Raw genomic sequence first — 21,413 nt, forward strand, 5'->3', positions numbered from 1 at the left:
AGTTGCCATATATGGCACGGCAGCTAGAAATTCCAATCCCGTTAGAACGCAAGGGCTTGCAAGTGTTTTTCTTTGTTTGCACTGGCTGACGAGGAGATATAAAATAAAGAAGTGCCTTCTGATCTTCAGGCTTCTTTCACCAGACTCCTGCCTTGTGTCGTTCATCATACCGCCTCCCGAGAAGTGGTGACCCCAACGTGATTCGTTGACCTATTGCTTCCTACGACCAGAGGAAAAAAGGTCATAGTGCACATTCAGCCAAGGCTCCCTAATACGTAAGTATGGGAGATTCACTGTCGACCGAACAGATAAAGCATGCTTATAAATTACAACAGGTGGTAGAGCAATGTGCAAGGGAGGTAGTCTCAGTGAAAGACCTCAAAGAATTATTGAAGGAGATTGATTGTCAATGCCCATGGTATCCCGTAAAGGGAACCATTAAGTTAGAGGATTGGGAAAAAATACGAAAAGAGCTGAGAGCTGAACTTCAAGCTCCAATGTCAGGGCTCTTAGTATCATGGATGGGGGCCGTGATAACTTATTGTTGAAAGAGACAGCACCCCCACCCTATCCAGCCATCCTCCCAGTGGTCGCAGGTTCGGCCGCTCCCCATGCTCCGCGCCCCTTAAGGGACGGGGGCAGATCGCAGGTTGCTACCGCGATCCAAGAGGCTCGTAAAGTGGGTACACTTGACTTTTCAGAGGAATGGGAAGGAGAGCCGCCAGTGTTTTTCCCGATTACAAGGGGGAAACTGCAGGCAGATGGAAACATTCCTATACAGTGGCTCCACTGCCGTACTCAGTGTTATGGGAACTGAATAAGGCAGCTAAAGAGTACGGGCTGCAATCTACATATTTTCAAGGAATGATAGAGGGGATAGCCAATGGCTACAGTATGTTACCTAGAGACTGGAAAGACATGATGAGAATGATATTAAGTCTGGCAGTAGTGGCTCTTTGTATAAAAAGGGCTTTGAAAAGAATGCCAAAAACAGGCACGCCATTAAAATCTTTTGCTGCCACGAAACAGGGAAACTCTGAATCTTACACTGAATTTATAGATCATTTAAAAGGTGCAATCTATAGGCAATTGGACAATCCAGAAGTACAGGTAGAACTGTGGTTAAAATTGGGCTTTGAAAATGTTAACACAGAATGTCAGCAAAGTTTTAGTAAACCTCCATTTGGATGAAAGCAATCCATTTTATTTTGCACCTGAATTTTTTAAATGACTCTTTAATATAGGTATATCTATTTTTGCATTTTAATTTTTAAATTTGGCTGCAATTGATGGAGCTTCCAGCTGCAGCAGCAGGAGTGTTGTTTAACAATTTGGAATCAGACTTTCTCTTTCTGGTTCCTATGCTAGGAACTCAGTTAGAAATCTAAACAGCCTAGTGAGTTATGTTTTGTTTTCTGACCTATCACCCATTAATCTATATAACTAAAAGGATTTTTATAGCACAGGAATGATCCTTTGTTTCCAGCCCAGGAATAGTTTTTTTCTCTAACCCCCACCTCAAGGAGGAGAGGGGGGAGATTTTGTTTTAAAACTTTTTAGTTAGCAGTTTAGCACAGAACCTCTTTGGGAAATGTGTCCATAGTTTTTTTTTCTGTTACATTATCAGTCTTTTAAATGTGTAATTTGCAGTTAGAATATTTTCTTTTTGTCAAATTTTTTTGGTTTGTCTGAGGGAGAACCTGCAATTTTTGTTTTTGACTCAACTCAGCCTGATTTATATCAGCCAGCCCCCACTCCTTCACAGGTCATTATTTTGTTTTATCACTGGAATGCATAGAGACCAGAACAAAGTAAGTATAACGTTTTTTCTAGCTCTCCTGGCTTTTTTTCTCTTGGAGCTTCTGCTCCCCCTCAACAGGAAACTGGGACTGCCAATCTTGGAGTCCCCCTCCTTTTTTTCTTTGAATTTGTTTTGTCAAATGTTTGAGCACTATGAAAGCTCTAAGCCTCCAGGTTTTCTTCCAAATGAGTGTTTGTTCTATCTTGTTTCTAACGTTTTTAGTTGTCATTTTCTTTGAAGAGTGTTATTACTGATGTCCCAGTAGACGGCCTAACTGTGTTTACCAATGGATCTCCCTCACGAGGAGTCTTAACCTGGCAACAAACAGATGGTACATGGAACAGTAAGTTTACAGGTCCGCAAAAATCAGCTCAGCGGTCGGAGTTGGCAGCAGCTGTCTTGGCCCTGGACCTTTTTGAGTCTCACCCATTTAATTTGATTTCTGATAGTTTGTATGTCTGTAATCTTTTATCTGTAATTGAATATTCATATTTGTCTCCAGAATGTGATGAACAACTATTAAGTTTGTTTTTAGCTGTACAAAAATCACTGCAACAGCGAACAGCTCCATTGTATGTAGCTCATGTGAGGAGCCATCAGCCTTTTCCTGGTTTTCTTACTGAAGGAAATGCTTGAGCTGATTCTTTTGTTTCATTTGTTGTTCAGTCTCCAATTGAGAGCCATGCTTTTCATCACCAAAATGCGAAAGCTCTGGCCAAAGAATTTCACCTGCCATTGGCAGATGCTCAAGTGATTGTCAGACAATGTCCACAATGTGCTCATCAAGCCTCCTACCCTGCCACTGGGGTAAATCCCCGTGGTTTTGGAGCCAATCTAATCTGGCAAATGGATGTTACTCACTTTTCACCCTTTTCTCCCTGAAAATATCTTCATGTCACAATTGACACCTATTCTGGATACATTTTTGCCACATTACAGAAAGGGGAAAAAGAAAAACATGTTCGAGCACACCTGTTAAGGTCTTTTTCTGTTATGGGAGTCCCCACCACTTTGAAAACAGACAATGGTCCCGCTTATTGTTCCACAGCATTTGCTCAATTTTGTAGTCAATGGAACATTCGACATGTTTTTGGAATACCTTATAATTCCACTGGACAAGCCATTGTTGAACGTGCAAATGGCACCTTAAATCGAAGGCTTGAAAAATTAAAACAGAAAGGGGGAGTACGTATCTCCCTCTTGGATAAGGAGTCCCTGCTCTCATCTGCTTTATTTATTATTAATCATCTCAATCTTATCTCTTTTAATTCTCAATTTTTAACCAGGTTTCAGTGTCACTTTCAGGTAGTGGCCTTCCTCGGCCGCAAGTCCATTACCGTCGTTTACCTGATCCACAGTGGTATGGGCCAGTCCCGTTGATCACCTGGGGCCGGGGCTACGCTGCTGTTACTCCTCCCTCTGGTGCATTGTGGGTTCCTGCTCGTTGTGTTCGTCCAGTGCTTGATGGCGTGGCACCAGGGCCTCAACAACCCAATCCCAAACTTCAACATTCACCTTCACGAGACCGAGTCAATGGCTCAGTGCAAGAGGGGAAGGAATAAATCTAATCCTCCAGTGACATGGGGGGCACTGAAAGGGCTGTCCAATCAAGCTCAGCAACAGTTGCAGGCTCAAGGCCTACCTGAAACTCCAGAGAATTTTTTAGCTGCTGTAATAACTGCTTTACACTTTAACTATGCCCTTCATTCCAACACCTTTCAATTCCCCAGAGTTAATTTTAGCTGAATTGCAGAATGTAGATAAATCTAAGTTGTTTGCTGGAAATTTTTTACAAGTGCCTAGGTTTCAACTATTTCATTATCACAGATCACTTTCTGGATTGTGCTTTTGCTGCTATGCAAAGAACTCTGCTTTTCACCATTGGACCCCTAAGAATCTAACAGATCAGCAATGGGGAAATAGAGCAAAGAACTATATTGCTTGTTTAGATCATTTTTATTTGTGGGGTTTGTATAATAATACCTTTCAACCCAATGTGTCTTTAATGAATAGTACCTATGATCAGCTGTATCACTATTTTCCCATGTTTGGTCCTAATAGCTCAGCGCTCAATGAAGGAAGTATTTGTGCAAATTGGCTTATTAAGGACCCTAACTTATGGTTTCTTTTTGGTGGTGGATGGGTAACCAATTATCATCCAGCCAAGTATCAGTGTGCACCCATAGGCATGAATCATGGGCCTGAGTGACTAGGAAGGCAGTTAGACAAAGAGAGTCTGTTTTAAGATTTATAAAATAGTGGCTGTTTCAGTGTGACTGCAACTATCAGTGGAGGCTCTACCAATTGCAGCCAAATTTAAAATTTGAAAGTTTAAAAGTAAACATGGAAGCACACATGTTGAACAATTATTTTTCTGTGTAAATCAGCTCAGTGGCCCTGGAACTATTTGTGGAAGTTGAGAAAATAAGCTGATTATATCATTGAATCAGAAATCTGTTAACTTTGCTTGCAACATTAAATGGGAGGAGAGAAGCTAAGAGAAAATTGAAAAAGAATGTTGTCCTTGCAACAAATTCTTCCCTGTTAAAATTATTGTTGTCAACTTGGATTTTGGAACTCTGTACATGTTCAGAGGGAGGGTTTCCTTCCTGACTCTGAGATGGGGGAACTGAGAATATTTCCTTTTCTTTAAAGACAAGAGGTGAAGCTGGGTTACTGGATCTGCTGTATTTTCTTTTCAATTTATTATCTGTGCGGCTTTGGAAATCCAGTACATTTTGCAAATGTGTTTTTACTTTAAAAAGTTTACCCTGGAATTCCTTGTTTTTCTCATTAAGTTCCTTAATTTCTAAATCTTGTTTCTGGGTAAGAGTTTTAAATTTCTCTATTTCCTTCTGCCAGTCCTTAGGCGATTGAGAAGAAATTTCTATGGGGCTATGTATTAATGTATACATTCCACCTAATAGTAGTAAGAGCCAAGGAGACGATCTCTGGGACTCCCTGGCTGATACCATAGAATCCTTGCTCCTTCACTATCCAAACTCCTATATTATAATGGGTGGTGATTTCAATGCAAGAATAGGCTCTGGGGCAGTTGATGTAGGAGGTAATAAGAGTACTCAAATAGCCACCCATGCCTATCTCTCGGATCGTTCCTCAAAGGACAGGATTGTCAACAAATTTGGCCTCAAACTTTTAAAACTGCTCTCTTTGGCCAATCTACACATTTTGCATGGTACCAGCTTGGATATATCAGGAGGTGCTTATACTTACCTATGGGGCTAGTTTTCTGTAGCTCACATCTAAGTATGTCTCTGTTCCTTTTCTCTCTAATGGCCTTTACAAAAGCACACATGAGTACCTATGTGGGTTGGTCATGATACTGGGACATGTCTGCTCCAGCATTTCTAAGTTCCCGCCACAGAAAAATCCGGTCACTAATTTTATTCTGCCGCTGAGGGACAGAATCTCTATTAGGTTTTGGATTGTTCTGGGGGAAGTTATTGGAAGAAAAACCACTCTGTGGCTTATCCCTGTTTTGTACAGGGGAAGGTGGCTGTGGGAACTCTGCCTGGTTGAGGGAGTGTCTCCCATATGCTAGGACCAGCTTGTCCAGAGGCTGCTTATGGAACTGGGCCATGTCTTTGAGCTTGGCCCACAGGTATCTCCGTAAGGAGTTCTCTGGGGTCCAAGGCTGAGTCGGGGCAGATGGCACTGCTGGCTGAGGGTTCATGGGAGGGGGCAGCGGGGCAGCAGTTAGAACGCTTTGGGAAGGTTCTGTTCCCTTAACGAAGGGATCCTTCTCATTGCGGAAACTGTTGCTCCTGCCATTGCTTCTAAGACCCTTTCCTGTGTGAGCCTGTGGTGGGTCCACGTTCCAGTTCCCTCTAGGGTGGGAATGGGGGCCATTGTTGGCATACATGACTGCTTGTACTGGCTCCTGACTACTCTGTCTCTTCCTCCCCGATGGGAGAGGAACTGGACCTATCACTCTCGCTATGTCCGCGATTTGTCGGAGCTTCTGATCAAGCTCGCCCCAGTTCAAAGTGGCTGCATTGGTCGGGCCCATCATAATCCATCTCGGATTATTGATGCCACCCAGGACAACCTCCTTGAACTCGGGAGTGTTGTACTGGGGGACGCCGTTGCCGTCCACCCGGACAAAACCAGATAGCAGACCAAAGAACTGCTTGTGGCAGCAATATACATCTGCGCCCTCGTCCGCTTTCTGCTTGTCCATGTAAAACAAGACAGTGAGTGGCTGAGGTGGCCAGAGCCGCGAAGCGCGGCTGCTGGGGGCTCCCTGCCCGGCGGCTTGACGCGGCGAGAGGCGCAAAGCGCCTCTCGCCGCGTCAAGCTGCCCCTCAAGCCGCCGCCTCCGCCTCCGCCTCCGCTCAAGCCGCCGCCGCCGCCCTCAAGACGCCGCCTCCGCAGCCCTCAAGACGCCGCCTCTGCCGCCGCTTAAGCCGCCGCCTCCGCCCTCAAGCCGCCGCCTCCGCCCTCAAGCCGCCGCCTCCGCCCTCAAGCCGCCGCCTCCACCGCCGCTCAAGCCGCCACCTCCGCCATCAAGCCGCCGCCTCCGACGCGTCAGGCCGCTGCCCAGGGAGCCCCCGGCAGCTGCGCAAAGTGCGGCTGCCAAGGGCTCCCTGCCCGGCCGCGTCTATGCAGGAAATGGCTGCCAGCCAGAAGATGCCGCAACGGGTAAGCCATCTTTTACTCTCCCACTGCCTCCTAGCGCCCATTGTATTTAGGATACAATGGGCTTTTTTACTAGTAATTATTATAAAAAGCTTTTCTTACTTGATTCTTACCTAATGCTTACTTATTTCTTCTAGTTCTCCACCTAAATCTCTCTAAATACTTCCTTCTTGCCTTCTTCTTGCACTTTGGGTGGTTGGGAGCCTTTAAGCCATCAGAGGCTTTAGGTGAGGCAGCGGCTTTTTACAAGCCATTTGGGACCTCCCACCCACCCTGACTGTGCCTGGATGGCTGTACCGTTTTAAGAAGAAGGCATGGCAACCAGAACGGAGGAGAAATTTCTTTCTGAAGAGGATGTCGCAGTACATGTGCTGGAAGGAAATGAGGGACAACTGCGACCGTTTAGCTCCCGGGGCCGGCGGGCGCACCTGGGAAGGCCGTCCCATGTCTGGTCGGATCGGGAAGCCGGACTGCGCTTCAAAGAGCACTAGAAGATCAGCTGCGGCAGAGCGCACCCTCCCAACGTGGCTGGAAATGGCGACGGCCATTTTCCCACTGAAAAAGAAGCACCTCAGCAGGCTTCCCAGGCAGCCAGAACGACCCCTACTGGCTGTGGTGCAGCGGCGCAGGACACAGTAAGGCCCGATGGGCAAAACTTTTTTACTAAATGCCTTGCTAGGGGCCATTAACCAATCCATTTCCAGTCAACTCCGTCCCATATGGAGGGCTCTGGGAAATAGGAGTAAGGGGTATTCAGATTCTTCTCCCTCTCCCCCTCATTCCAGGGGTTATGACTCGGAAAATCTCACCCCAGGCGCTCATGGCCCACTAAGGCAGCAAGGAAGAGGAGCTATCCCCAAGACATGGTCTCACAGCACTCCTCTGATTCAGATTCTAAGGCTAATCCTAGACAGAACACGGACTTTCTTACTGTTGAAGAATGGGAGGTTGATTTTGAACTCCCAGAACCTTCAAAATGTTTCTTTAAGTTGGATTATTATTGGTCCCTGTTAGATAAGACATTAGCTGCCCTTGATTTAAAGCCAAACCCTCTGAAGGTCCCAGAGGAAGGGCCTAGCAGACCAAAAAGACCATTGGGGAATTCAGAGTTTTTTCCACCAGAGGATTAGTCTCTCAGAATATTTCCCTTTCCTAATTATTTTTTGGGAGAAAAAAATTGGGTCAAGCCTATGGCAAATAAACAATTTCCATCTTATGATAAAAAGTTGTATGCACTTCCTGACTATGCTGAATGTTTTTTGCAGGTTCCAGTTGTGGTTGCAGCAGTAGTGGCCTTACAAGCACCTGGTCTGCTCTCAGAAGATGGGGAAGGCTCCGTAAAGGATCCCATGGACAAGAAAGCAGATTTTGCTCTACGCAAGGCCCATGAGACTGCAACAATGGTGCTGAGAGCATCTTCAGTGTCTTCAATTGTGATGAGAGCCACGATAGTGTGGGCTAGGAAGATGGTCCAACTTTTGGGGGAGAAAGATAAGCGCCTTCTTGAGGGAGCCAACAGAATGCTGCAGTGAGTGTCACTTGCCGCTAATGCTACTCTGGACGCAGCAATTTTTAATGCCTGCACCATAGCTTCTACCTCTGCAGCGTGCAGGGTACTTTGGCTTAGGGCCTGACAAGCAGATGTCAGGCCTGAGGCGATTGTCACTGCCTATCAATTTCATGGGGTGAAATTATTTGGAGAATCTCTAGACAGGGTCTTAGCTGACTCAAAGGAGAAGAATGTTCACAGATCTTATTCGAACTATTCCTTTTGGGGCAGTGGATCCTTTCCTAGAAACAGACAGGATAGAAGGCAAGCCTGGTCTCAATCACGTCAACCCTACAGGAGGGCTTTGGCCAGAAGGGTTACAAAGGCCAGCACTTTGATAAGACAGACAGAGATCCTAAACATGCCATGGACTGACTATGCCGACATTCCGGTGGGGGGCAGACTACAATGTTTCGCACAGGTGTGGTCCACTCATGTCCAGGACAACTGGGCCAAGGAAGTAACTTCAAAGGGCTATTCAATAGAGTTCATACGTCCCCCACCAGAACTCTTCCTTCGCTCACCGCTGAGCAGTTGTCCAGAAAAAAGTTTAAGGTCACTAAAAGCCATTTCTCACCTGTTGCAAATAAGGGCAATAGAAAAGGTCCCAAATCACGAGCGAGGAAAAAGCCTCTACTCTATTTTCTTCACGGTTCCAAAAAAGAGCAACAGTTGGAGGGCAATATTAGACTTGAAGCGACTCAATTGAGCGGTGAAAACAAGAAAATTCCGAATGGAGACCCTTCTCTCGATCAAGGAAGCCATCCAACAGGGAGAGTTACTCACTTCGTTAGATCTACAAGAGGTTTATCTCCATGTGCCTATAAATCATTCGCACAAGCAATTTCTCAGGTTTTCTATAGAAGACCAATATTATCAGTTCCTGGCATTACCTTTCGGTCTGTCATCCGCTCCCCGAGTATTCTCAAAGGTCCTCATAAATCCCATAGTCCTCCTGAGGAACCTCAAGGTGCATGTGCTCCCATACCTGGGCGACCTGTTGATAAGATCTCCATCACAGGAGGTGGCAATCACCAATACCAACTTGGTGGTAGAAACCCTCCAGAAGTTTGGGTCTATAGTCAATTTCCAGAAGAGCTCTCTATCACCTTCACAGAGGATGGAGCATTTAGGTGTGCTGATAGACACGCAGGCAGGAGCACTCTTCACTACAGAAAAGAGAATTCAGAAGATACAGGACCTAGCAACACAGGTCATCAACAAAAACTGTTCCCTACTCATGACTTTAGTGAGACTGATGGGCCTATTCATCTCTTGCCTGGACACGGTCCAATGGGCCAGGCTTCATTCAAGGGAGCTACAAGTCTTCTTGTGTCCCCATCACATGAGCATCGTGCACAAGAAGCACATCCTGCTACAGTTGCCCTCTCGGGCTTGGGACAGTCTGCACTGGTGGACCAAAACAGACAAACTTTCCAAAGGAAAGAAGTTTATTCTTCTGAAGGAAGAGGAAATCTTCACGGATGCAAGCCTAACCTCATCGGGTGCCACATCCAGGACCGACCTAATTCAAGGGCGTTGGTCACCCCACGAGAGCCGTCTCCCCATAAATGTTTTGGAGATGAGGGCAGTGTTCTTAACTCTCTTGAAGTTGAAGTTTTCTCTGCTGAACAAGGCTGTATTAATAAGGATGGACAACATAGCCACGCATGCATATATAAACCACCAGGGGGGCTCTCGGTCCTTCCAGATGCACAAAGAGGCACTGAAAGTTCTTCGCTTTGCGGAATGTCATCTGGTATCTCTTCGCTTTGCGGAATGTCATCTGGTATCTCTACGGGTGGAGCACATTCAGGGAGTAGAGAACTGTCAGATTTGCTAAGCAGGTCTACTCTCTGAGACAGAATGGTCACTCAAGAGGTCAGTGTTCCTGAGCATCACGGAAAGATTTGGATTCCCAGTAGTGGATCTTTTTGCATCTCACCTGAACCATAAGGTACCATGATTCTTCTCCCGATATCTACATCATCAAGCGGAGGCAATGGAGGCCTTGGCCGGAGGGGCTTCTACGCGCATTCCCACCTGTCCCAATAATTCTACGGCTTCTACGAAAGATAAGGGCACTCAATGCTGATTTGATACTGGTGGCCCCAGTGTGGCCAAGATTACTGTGGTTTTCCACAATTCTGCAGATGGCGATCACCGATCCCTTTCACCTACCTTCGGTGCCAGATCTATTGCAGCAGGGTCTGATCTGGCATCCGGATCCTGGATAGTACCACTTAGCTGCTTGGAGGCTAAAAGGCAGCACTATGTGAAGAAGGGATATGACACAAAGGTGACCGATACCATGTTGGCAGCGAGGAAGGCATCCATGAACCACATCTATGAGTATACATGGAGGGTCTTCAGGGGCTGGTGCAGAAGGAAGAAAGTTCCCTTATACTCACCAACCATAGGTAATATTTTGGCCTTCCTACAAGATGCAGCTAACCAGGGTCTCAAGGCAGCTACGCTGAGGAGACAGGTGGCAGCAATAGCTACCATCGTCCCAACAATTACAGGGAAGAAGTTATCACATCATCCCCACGTAATCCAGTTTCTGAAGGGAGCCTCAGTACTTGGCCTCCGATACATCATAGATTCCCTACATGAAAACTCTATCTGGTTCTCGAGGGATTCGACTGAAGATGGCACCGTAACAGCTGGGCTTCTGTCCGGCTCTTAAGCCATGCTGTGGGTCAGGAGCAACCGCACCTGGCAGACCTGAGCAGATACGCAAATCTCGCTCGCCGGTCGCCCCAGGAACCGGGAACGGCATCCTGAGGGTCCTACAGATCCGTGGAGAGGGAGGGAGACTAAGCTCTCCGGATCGCCGCAGCATGTGCTCAAGGTCATGATGGCGCCCTTGTCGTAAATAACTTTCTAATCCTGAAACGACCAGCTGACCCTACATTCTTCCCAGATCATCTTTTACCAGACTGACAGGAGCCGAAGTCTACAACAGTAAAGACTGTAAGTTTTCTGGCTTTTCCTTTTCTTTCCCCACAAGCTCTTCCCCCCCCTCCTCAACCAATTTACAAGTGAATTCTTTCGTCGAGTGAGAGGCTCCCAGCTAATTATACCCACTAACCAAACAAAGAGAGAGCTTAAGAAAAGAGAGACTTTAAAGTTTTGTTGGAGAGAGTTCAGTGGGGGAAGCAGACTTGATACGGAGATCGACAAACTGATAATTTTGGATCGCTCGTGCTCCCGCGAGACCTCACGAGACTTTCTGTTTATAGTTTGTGACTGCCTAGAACTATGGAAAAATTAACTAAGGCACAGCTTTTCCATTTGTTATGCGAAGGGAACTCAAAGATACTGAAAGCAGTCAATAAGGTGGAAAAGGAAATCCGAAAGACTAGGAAAGAGCTTTTAGACAGAATCGACGGTCTGGAAAAAATAGCTGATGAAAACACAACTCAGCCAACAATACTTCAAACGAGAATTCAATGTCTGGAAGTTAATCAACAGGAGGGGGAGAGAGCAAGGGACATAAAAATCCAAAGCACCTTGGAAGAACTTGGGAAAACAGATTTAAGGAAGGAAAGCACCGAAAACCTGGAAGTCTATTTAGAGCAGGAAGTGATTTGGATCAACAAAATAAAAAGAGTCTATTCAAAGGCGACAGCACGCAGGAAGCTATCAGGAGATATCTCTGTGCGACCAGAGGAAGAGATCCAGATTGATAAAGTATACAGAGCCTACTTAAAGGCGACTGCAAGCAAGAATCAAGCAAGAGACTTCTTTGGCCCTGACAGAAGGACAACTAGAAATACTCTACTATGGAAAAAAACACAATTTCATTTTCTGCGACCACCTGAAGGATGTGATGAACAGTGGAGCATTCTCCTGGTTTCCTGTGGGGAAGACAGCAGCAGTAATTTTTAGGACAGGACCAATATATGAAGGGAACTGACTTTATATCATCTAAGACAATAATAGAATATATTCTTATAATAGATTATACTCTCATATGTATCAACAATTACTCTGCTAAGAAAGATGGTAATAACTTCTAGATCAGGATCAATATGTGATGGGAACTGAATATGTATGCCAATATGTATGCTAAAAGAGGATGGCAAACTATACTTCATATGTATTAACAAGACAGCAGCAGTAACTCTTAAGTCAGGGCCAATTTATGAAGGGGACTGACCTTATATCACTTAAGATAATAATAGAATATATTCTTATAACAGATCATACTCTCATATGTATTAACAATCATTTTGCTAAGAAAGATGGTAAAAACTTCTAGATTAGGATTAATATGTGATGGGAACTGAATATGTATGTTAAAAGAGGATGGCAAACCATATCAGCTGGTCGCTTTTTTCTCTTTACTTTTCTGTAAATGCTTCATATAATAATAAATAATAAAATTATATTAAAAAAAAACCTCTACCTGGTTCTCAATACGTTGATTAAACATCCCTTTGAACCAATAGCTGAAATAAGCTTGACGTTTCTTAGGATTAAGGTTTTATTCTTGGTTGCAGTTACTTTGGCCAGAAGAGTTGGAGAGTTGGGGGCTCTCTCATCCAATCCAAAACTGTACACGTTCCTTAGGGATAAGGTCACATTTCGACTGGACCCATGCCCAAGATCAACTCTAGCTTTCATATGCTTCGGGAGATTCACTTACCATCCTTTTTTTTTCCTCACCCAAAGCATCCTTATAATAGATTATAAGCAACGGATTTGGCATACTTTGGACATACAGAGGGTTCTGAAGGCATTTCTGATTAGGACAGCCGAGTTTAGAAAGACAAAACTGATCTTCATATCAATCACAAGTAGGGTTGTGCACTGAGGCCCCGATTCGGCAATTTACCTGCTGAAATCATTTTTTCCCTCACGCTTTTGGGAGCCCATAGAAGAAGAGGAAGAAGAAGAGTTGGTTCTTATATGCCGCTTTTCCCTACCCGAAGGAGGCTCAAAGCGGCTTACAGTCGCCTTCACATTCCTCTCCCCACAACAGACACCCTGTGGGGTGGGTGAGGCTGAGAGAGCCCTGATATCACTGCTCGGTCAGAACAATTTTATCAGTGCCGTGGCGAGCCCAAGGTCACCCAGCTGGATGCATGTGGGGGAGCGCAGAATCGAACCCGGCTCGCCAGATTAGAAGTCCGCACTCCTAACCACTACACCAAACTGGCTCATAGGGAGGGACCCGTTGGTCCAATCTTCATGAAACTTGCAGGGGAGCTCTGGGGGGTCTTCCCTCCGTCCCCTGCAAGTTTCAGGAAGATCGCACCAGGGGGTCCCATCCTATGGGCTCCCAAGGAACATTCCCCATAGAAGTCTATGGAGAAACATGTTCAGCCTAAAGAACCTGACACTCCATTGTAACCAATGGAGCGGATAGGGGCACCCTCTTTGGGAGCCCCTAGCATTGGACCCCTTGGTCTAATCTTCTTGAAACTTTCTGGGGACTCAGGGAAGACCCTCCCTGAGATGCCCAAGAAGTTTCAGGGGTGCAACTTGCACCCCCTCCCTCCCAGCCCCCGGGGAAGGCAGGGGAAGGCTTTCCAATGCAAGTCAATGGAGACATTGACTTGCATTGGCTCCAAACAGAGCAGGCCAGGAAGGGACTCTCTCTCCCAGGTGCAGGGGAACCTGTGGCTGGCAGCAGTGAGCAGCCTCCAGGTGAGAACTGCAGAACCAATAAGGTCCACTGAGTTCTCACCTGGGTTCCCCTGCAGAGGAGAGGGGGGCCCTGCACTGGCCTGTGGGGGGGATATCCCTACACCACTAGGAACACTAGTGGCTCAGGGATGTCAACCTCCAGGGGAGACCTGGAGATCCCCCCAGAAACCCCCAGTGAAGCTGTAAAGCTTCACGGCGCCTACGCACTAACCCAGGAGAGCCTCAGAAAGCAAATGGAGGAGCTCAGAGGCGAATCTGGATGCTCCATCCATGCTGTGGACTCATCACTGGCTCTCCCATCCAGCCTCCCCCCTCTAACAAATACAAAGCAAGAGGAAGACTTGCTTTTTACAACCCAAAGGTGTATCAAAGCAGCTTCCAGTCACCTTTCCTTTCCTATGCTTGGGCCACCGCCCTCAAACACCACAAATCCAACTGCTCTACTCAGGCCACATCCTGAGAGAGCCCTGACAGAGCTGTTCTGGGAGAACAGCCCTGGCAGCAGCAAAAAGACAAATCGGCACGCGCACAACAACAAACTCCTCCTGGGCACCCACTGAGAAATGCTCAGTTACTTCTTGGGTTTACCTTGAGCTCTAAGGCTCACTTTGGGACTGGAAAAAGTTTTCCAAATGGGTGGCATGACTGAGGGACCCAGATTTAATCTCTGGCCCACTGGTGATTGCAGAATTTCTGTGTGTGGGGTGGGGGGGGGGCAATTTAGATTGGCCAGGGCACTGGTCCTGTCTGAATTTTTACCTTGGGCGAGCGTTTTTCATCCCCGCCACCCAGAACAGACTCGGAGAGGATGCAGTCACAGCAATTCTGTGCTCACCTCATTCCTCCTCCAAGAATAGTTCTGGATGGCCAAGAGCTGGCAAGTTGACCTTGAGGAAGACCAATTGCTGGACTCTTTCAGGTGCCAGGCGGGAGCGATACTCGCAGACGGTGCTGCTAGCATGAGAAAATGCCCGCTTGCTCTGGACGCTCGTTGGCGGGCACGAAAGGTAGACACGGGCCAGGCGGGAGAGGGCCAGCCAGACCACCTCCATCCTGGCCCAGTATCTCAAGGGACAGGCGTTCTCGGACTCCTGGGGCTCACCGAGGTATGCCCTCACCATCCCAGACACACTGTCCTCCCTCGGGCACCCGCTGCCCTCAAGAGAAGGAGTGGGCTGGAGAAACCCCAGCAAGAAGTTGCCCTGCTCAGCCTTCTCGCTGGGGTGGCCCGCAGTGGCTGATGTGCCAGCAGAGGCTGGGGGGGGGAGGAGCAGCGGACGTGCTGGCTCCTTCCTCCCCTGCCTGGCCTGACACCTCAGCCTCCTTGAACTTCCACCAGGCAAGCCTCTGAATGAGCAGCTCGCGCCATTCAGGAAGGCTCCTCTCCCTCTCTGCTAAGCTGCCCTTGATGCGCGGATCACACATGGCGGCGAGCCTGTATGTCACAGACTTGCAGAGGGGTTCAAAGCGGCTCTCACGCCCTCTCAGAAGCCTCCTCGAAAGCGCGCGCATGGCTGGAACAGCGTCTGCACGTCCTCGAGCCGGGTCCAGGAAGGGGGCCAGCACCACACGGGCCTTGTGGACCATGGGCACAACCAGACCCAAACTCGCCGTGTCAGACGAGAGCATCTCCGTGAAAGTCTTGAAGGGCCCAAGCACTTCCACGGTCTGAGAAATGATCTCCCATTCTCGGTGGGTGAGCCACTCCCCAGGCATAAACATCCTTGTCTCCTGGACAAGGGCGTCTAAGGCTCTCCTCTGCTCCACCAAGCGCTCAAGCATGGCGCGGGTGTAGTTCCAGCGCATGCTGACGTCTCTGATAAGGCAGTGCTGCGGCACGCCCATCAGGACCTGCTTTCTCGCCAGCCTCGAGACGTCGTACGAGCTGTGAGAGAAATGCGCCACGATCTTCCGGCACTTCTCGATAAGATGCCTGAAGTCAATGGCTTCGGCGGATGAACAGGTTCCCTTGGAGCCGATCCCAAGGGCATCCTTAACCACGAGGTGGAGAAGGTGGGCCGCACAGGAGATGTGCTTCAGGCCCATGCCCTTGACCGCCTTGGTCATGTTGAGGGCACCATCTGTCACCAAGAAGCCCTTGATGACCCCCGTCCCACTGCCTACCCACCCATCTACCATTCTACGAATGGTGCCCTCGATGTTGTCTGCCGTGTGCCGCACATCGAAGGGCTCGATGTGCAGTAAGGCATGGTGATAGCCTGCCCGGCAGCCCTCACCCTGCCTAACAGGCTCAACCCCACCCAGCACCTCCCGTACGTCCCACCAATGCGCAGTCAGCGAAATGTACGCATCCTGCGCATGACATGATGTCCATGTGTCTGATGTGAAGTGTACGGTCCCTGAAGCTCGGGACATCTCTACCTCCACACGGCACCTGGCTGCCCTATAAAGAGAGGGCAACACTGTCCTTCTAATCGTGGTACGATTAGGAGGCGTGTACCAGGTGGATATGCGACGGCATAGTCGGTGGAAGTACATGTCGTCGGCCAGACGAAAGGGGTACCCACCCACGGCCATGAGCGCAGCTAAGTCACGGTTCGTGGCCCTACACCCTGCCTCAAATCCCCCTTTTGGCATGCCACTGCCAGCCCGGGCAAGCATTTCCACCATGGTCGCTTGCCTCCCTCTAACTCCACCCGCCCCCTGAGAAGAACTCTTAGGGAGAGCTCTTGAGGTGGAGGTCCCAGGTAGATTCTCCAGCCCCGTGCTGGTAGGTTGTGCCTGCGCACGCACCCCACTGCCAGCCTGTCTCTCCCCCTGAAGCAGGACAGCCTGGTGGTGCCTCTTCAGCTGGTTCATGAGGCCACTAGTCGTGTAGTGGCGCTCCTGCCTTCCACGACTAACCCTCTGCCTATAGAGCTGGCACTCTGCTAGGTGGGTTCCCTCCACTGTCTGGAAGTAATTCCAGACTTTGGAGCCTTTGGACGACGCAGGCTGGCTTGCAGCCTCCGAAGTCCTCTGAGCTGCCTCCTGTGAGGAGCTTGGGCCGGACACACCGTGTCCTGAGGTGGGGACAGAAGGAGGTGAGAGAGGGGGAAGGGGTCGAGATGGCGGGGCAGGGGTGCCACCTCCATCTCTCCCTCTTGCACCACCTCTACCATCTGCTCCTGTCCCCCCCCCATTGAAGCCTGCTGGATCCTGGAGGAGAAAGGGGAGTAGACTGGCGGGCCAGTCCCTCATCCATCTCCTCCAGGGCTCTCTGCACCCCCGAGGTGATGCCTGGGGACATGAAGGACAAGCCACTCATGTCCCCAAGGCTCACCCCGAGGGAGAGATCAGGCAACTCCTCCTGATGCCCCCATGCCTCGCTAGCAAAAGGAGCGGCACGAGGGGCTGCCTGATCAGCAGGCCCCGCAGAAGTGCCAGCAAAGACCCCTGCGTGACGCACCTTAAAAGGGGGCGCCCCGGTAGCTGCCGCAATAAAGAGACCCTTGCGGACACTCTTTATTGCACCACTCCGGCCAGAGGTCGGAGTGGTGGAAGGACGACCGAAGACACGCCTCTTCTCAGGTGGGGGGAAGGATGCTTCCTTCCCCCTCTCACTCCCCTCCACCCCTCTAGTTTTCTGTAGGGCCTTTCCCCCAGGGCCCCTAGCCTGACCTTCCTTCTTCCCACTCATGTTCCCTTGGACAAACTTTTCCTACTAACTGTCTGTAATCTAAGACACAGGGAAATTTGAGGCCCTACCACTAACTGCCCTAACACCTGTTTCTAAGGAAACCTTTAAACTTATAAAACCCTTCCACCAGCTACCTGTTTAGTTTTTTTAGACCCTAAGCTGACCTAACTTCTATGGAGTTTTCCTGTTCATTCTCTCTCTCTCTCTCTCTCTCTCTCTCTCTCTCTCTCTTTTGTTAAACTAAAGGAACCTGTCTGGTCCTAGCTAAGTTTAACTGGCCCTACCTAACCTACAGCAGGGAAAAATTAGAAGAAAAAAACCTTTTTAGACTTTTAAAGTGTTTTAAACTACCTGAGTGTTACTAGTTAGAAGGAAGGCTGGAGCAGATTTGTGCACCAAGCCCCCACCTGATCTGCTAAGAAGAACCCCTAAACCTGTTGGCCTCTAAATCAATTCCTGTCTCTACCAGGAAAGCTGGCCTTCAATAAGGCACAGCCCCTGCTGGTTTAAATTTTTTTTAACTATTAAGAAAATACTATTTTAACCTAAAACCCAAATCACTGTTCTCTTATAAAAATCCTATTTGGCTACTTAGGAAAAAAATTATTCTAAAAAATTATTTGCACTTTATAATTTCTCCTTACACTATGGATTTTACTGCCTAATTAAAGGGTCACTAATTGGACACCCCAAGAAGCATGCAGCAATTCCCCCTAGGAAGGAAACAAACAATCTCCAAAACACCAACCAGCTGCCAGCCACCCAGGGCACTCTCCCAAAGGTGGCAACCAAGCAAAAGTGGCCTTGCAAGGCCCAAACTGCCAAATCAAACCAAGCCTAGCCTAGGCCAACCAAACAGCTTCTGCAAACAACCAGCAGCCACCCAGGGCACTCCCCCAAGGGTGGCTACCAAGAAAAACTTGCCCCGCAGGGCCCTAACCAAACAAGCTAACTCTACCAAAGAAACAGCTCCCAACAAACAAGCAGCAGCCATCCAGGGCACTCCCTCAAAGGTGGCTGGCAAAAACTGGCCCTGCAAGGCCCTAAGCTAAACCAACCTAAGAACAAACACAACCCCCCCTAAACTAAAACTAGCCCCCCACCAAAAAACACCTACACACCTATCAAACAACCAGCTGCCACCCAGGGCACGAAGCCCAAAGGTGGCAACTGAGGAAAACTGTGGAAAAAAACCCAAAACAACCAACCCCCCCCAAAAAAAACAACCAGAAACAATGCAACTTTACAATAAAAGCCCCAACCCCCACCCCAAAATACTTTCACAAAAAACAAAACAGCAAACAGTTAACACAATAAAAACAGCAAATACAATTCCCCAATCCCCCCCAGGCCCCCACCCACAGAAACCCAAAGGCAAAAATCTTTTGAAAAGAGGAGAGAGAGACAGGGAGAAGAGGGAGGGGGAAAAAAGAGAAAAATAGAAAAGGAGAAGAAAAAAAAACCTAAAACAAACTATTGCTGTCTTCTCCAGCGCAGACTCCACACAGGCCAGGTCCAGAGGTCCACCAGTCAGGAGGCAGGCACGCAGGCAGGCTGCTCTTCCAACCAGGAGCTTAGGAGCAGCCCAGCCAGCCAGCCAGCCAGCCAGAGCTCAAAGTGAGCTCCAGCAAGCAGCCCCTTGCTTTAAGTAGCCTCCTCCTAGGCAGGCTACAAAGCAAGGGGATTTAAAAAATAAAAACCTTTCTGTGAGTGGCCAGAATGCCTGAGCTGAAAAGCTACAGGCATTCTGGTTGGCCACTCACTCCCCCCCTCTCCCCCGCCGCCATTTTAGGCGGCAAGAAATAAAGTTTAAAAAAAAAAAAGACAGCCAGAGAAGCTTCAGGCAACGGCTGCCTGAAGCCTCCGACTCAGCCGAATCGATTCGGCCCGAATCGATTCGGCAGCCCGAATCGCCGAATCTCGGCGATTCGGACCGCTAGGGGGAGCCAGAGGGCCGATTCGGACCATTTCTGGCTCGGAAACGCCCGAATCGGCCCCGATTCGGGCGATTCGGGTGTTTCCGAACCCGAATCGCCCATCCCTAATCACAAGCAAGGGTAATAGGATGTTCAAATCCTCAATCAGCAAGTCTCTGAATGACTGCATTGTGGAAGCTTACAAGGCCTCGAGAGTCCAAGTCCCGGAAGGAATAGTGGCGCACTTGGTGCGCTGTGCGGCAACTACGGCAGCATCTCTTAATCATGTGCCAGTGGAAGAAATCTGCAAGGCTGCCACTTGGTCTTCGGTTTCCACTTTTACAAGGCACTACAAGATAGACCGTTTTGTTCCACTAATGCTGTCTTTGGGTAAGTGGTTCTACAGGAGGTCATCTCATCGTGAGCAACTTCCCACCCTGGGGACACTGCTTGGGGAGGTCCCAAGATGTCTTCCGCCTCTGGGGGAGAATGACCTGTGGTCTTACCTGTGAGGGGTCATTCTCCCCAGAGGTATAGGAAGACATCTTTAACCCCCCCTAGAAGTTGCAAATTGTTATTCTTTCTATTACTGTTGGCCTGTTAGCACCTTTTACTGTTTTCTGTTCCCTTTCCTATTTTTCACTCGAGATTAGGGTGATGATCTGAGGGGTGAATACTGTGATCTAGCGGTGGAAGTCACGAACTGGAGCAGAGAGGTATGGCCACTCAGGAAGAAGGAGGGGGGGAGTGAGCCTGCCTCCCTGAACTGGAGAATGGAACAACCCCAAGATGTCTTCCTATACCTCTGGGGAGAATAACCCCTCACAGGTAAGGCCACTGGTTGTTCTCTCAGCGCCACTTCCCTCACAGGGTGTCTGTTATGAGTAGAGGGAGGGAAGGCAATTTTAAACTGCTTAGAGATAACTGAGGCCTGTTGGGTGCTTGAAAGCTCTGGAAAGCTCATCTGTAACCACTATGCCACAATTCACAATGGTCAGTCCTGTCCCACACTCAACTAACATTCCAAACCACAGGATACCTATCTCTTCACACCCATGCCCTCATTTTGTCACCATGCCAACATAACCCCTCCCTCCAACACACATATTCAACCTCATTCCCTTACAGACTGGACAACCCTCCCCTTACTCTTCCCAATGCCAAACTCTCAGTCTTAATCATTTTTCCTTTTTATCTCCCTTTCTCTTTGCTATTTTCCCCCTCTCCCCCTGCTAGCGTCCATTGTATCTGCTACAATGGGCATTAATTCTAGTTTCATTATAGATAATGAAATGACCTATCATGACAATTACAAAAGAAATTAAATATGGTAGGAGCACAAGCAATTATCACTACAAAGGAGAAGTGCACTGTTCTCCAGGTGTGATTTGACCAATGCAGCATACAACGGGAGTATGAGACCGTGTGATTTCGATGTGATGTCTTTGTTGACTGCCAGGATCTAATTGTCTATGTCTTTCCTGGTTTAATGTTGTATCTTAAAATAGAAGATTTTTGCACATTTTGTAATAGTATGTTGAATATTAGTGATGTTTGAATCGGTTACCCAATATTATCCAAATATGTTTTTAATGTTGCTTCTAGTAACCTGTTCTGCATGAATTATCAATAGAAAATATCTATAATGTACATCCTAGTCCAAGTGGTATCCCCGAACAATATTCTTAAGCGCAGTTCATTCCTTTGAATCTCATGTTTGCTGAAACACTAGACAGCTTTTTCTTTTTTTTAAATAACAACCCATCCCTTATGGATTAATTGACACTTAAGAACTTCTTTACCATATGGAGTGTGCAGGCAGATGGGTGGGCATGTGTGTAACCTTTATCAGAGCCTGGTAATTTAAATGTCTTTAAAATCAATTTATCATATATCATGAACTCTCCTCATATCTACATAAACCAATTCAATCTAAAGTGCTTTAAGGTCAGTTTTAAAGGGCTTCCACACAGCTACTAGGATGCAAACTGGTGTATGTTGATAGTCTGCTTGCTTTACATGTGATTCAGGCATCCGCCCCAAAAAATCAAATTCAGGGGCTCCACAGATTGATACTCCTTCAGGAGTGAGGGGCTACAACTGCCAGAATTTGTTTGCCTCTCTTGTCATGCATAGAGTGGGATTTGGATTATCCCATTATGTTTAAAAGCAGAATGAAAAGATTAACAA

At 47.9% G+C, this 21,413-nt stretch overlaps 1 long non-coding RNA gene across 1 annotated transcript in view; it reads left to right on the plus strand.

Moving 5' to 3' along the window:
- Positions 1-21,413, plus strand: part of LOC143832286 (uncharacterized) — a 23,795-nt gene continuing 2,382 nt past the window's right edge. The window contains exons 1-2 of the long non-coding RNA XR_013229182.1: positions 1-275; positions 19,877-20,051. This is a non-coding gene — a long non-coding RNA (uncharacterized LOC143832286). The remainder of the gene's footprint in view (positions 276-19,876; positions 20,052-21,413) is intronic.

Source organism: Paroedura picta, chromosome 3, assembly GCF_049243985.1.
Source record: "Paroedura picta isolate Pp20150507F chromosome 3, Ppicta_v3.0, whole genome shotgun sequence".
Lineage (NCBI taxonomy): Eukaryota > Metazoa > Chordata > Lepidosauria > Squamata > Gekkonidae > Paroedura > Paroedura picta.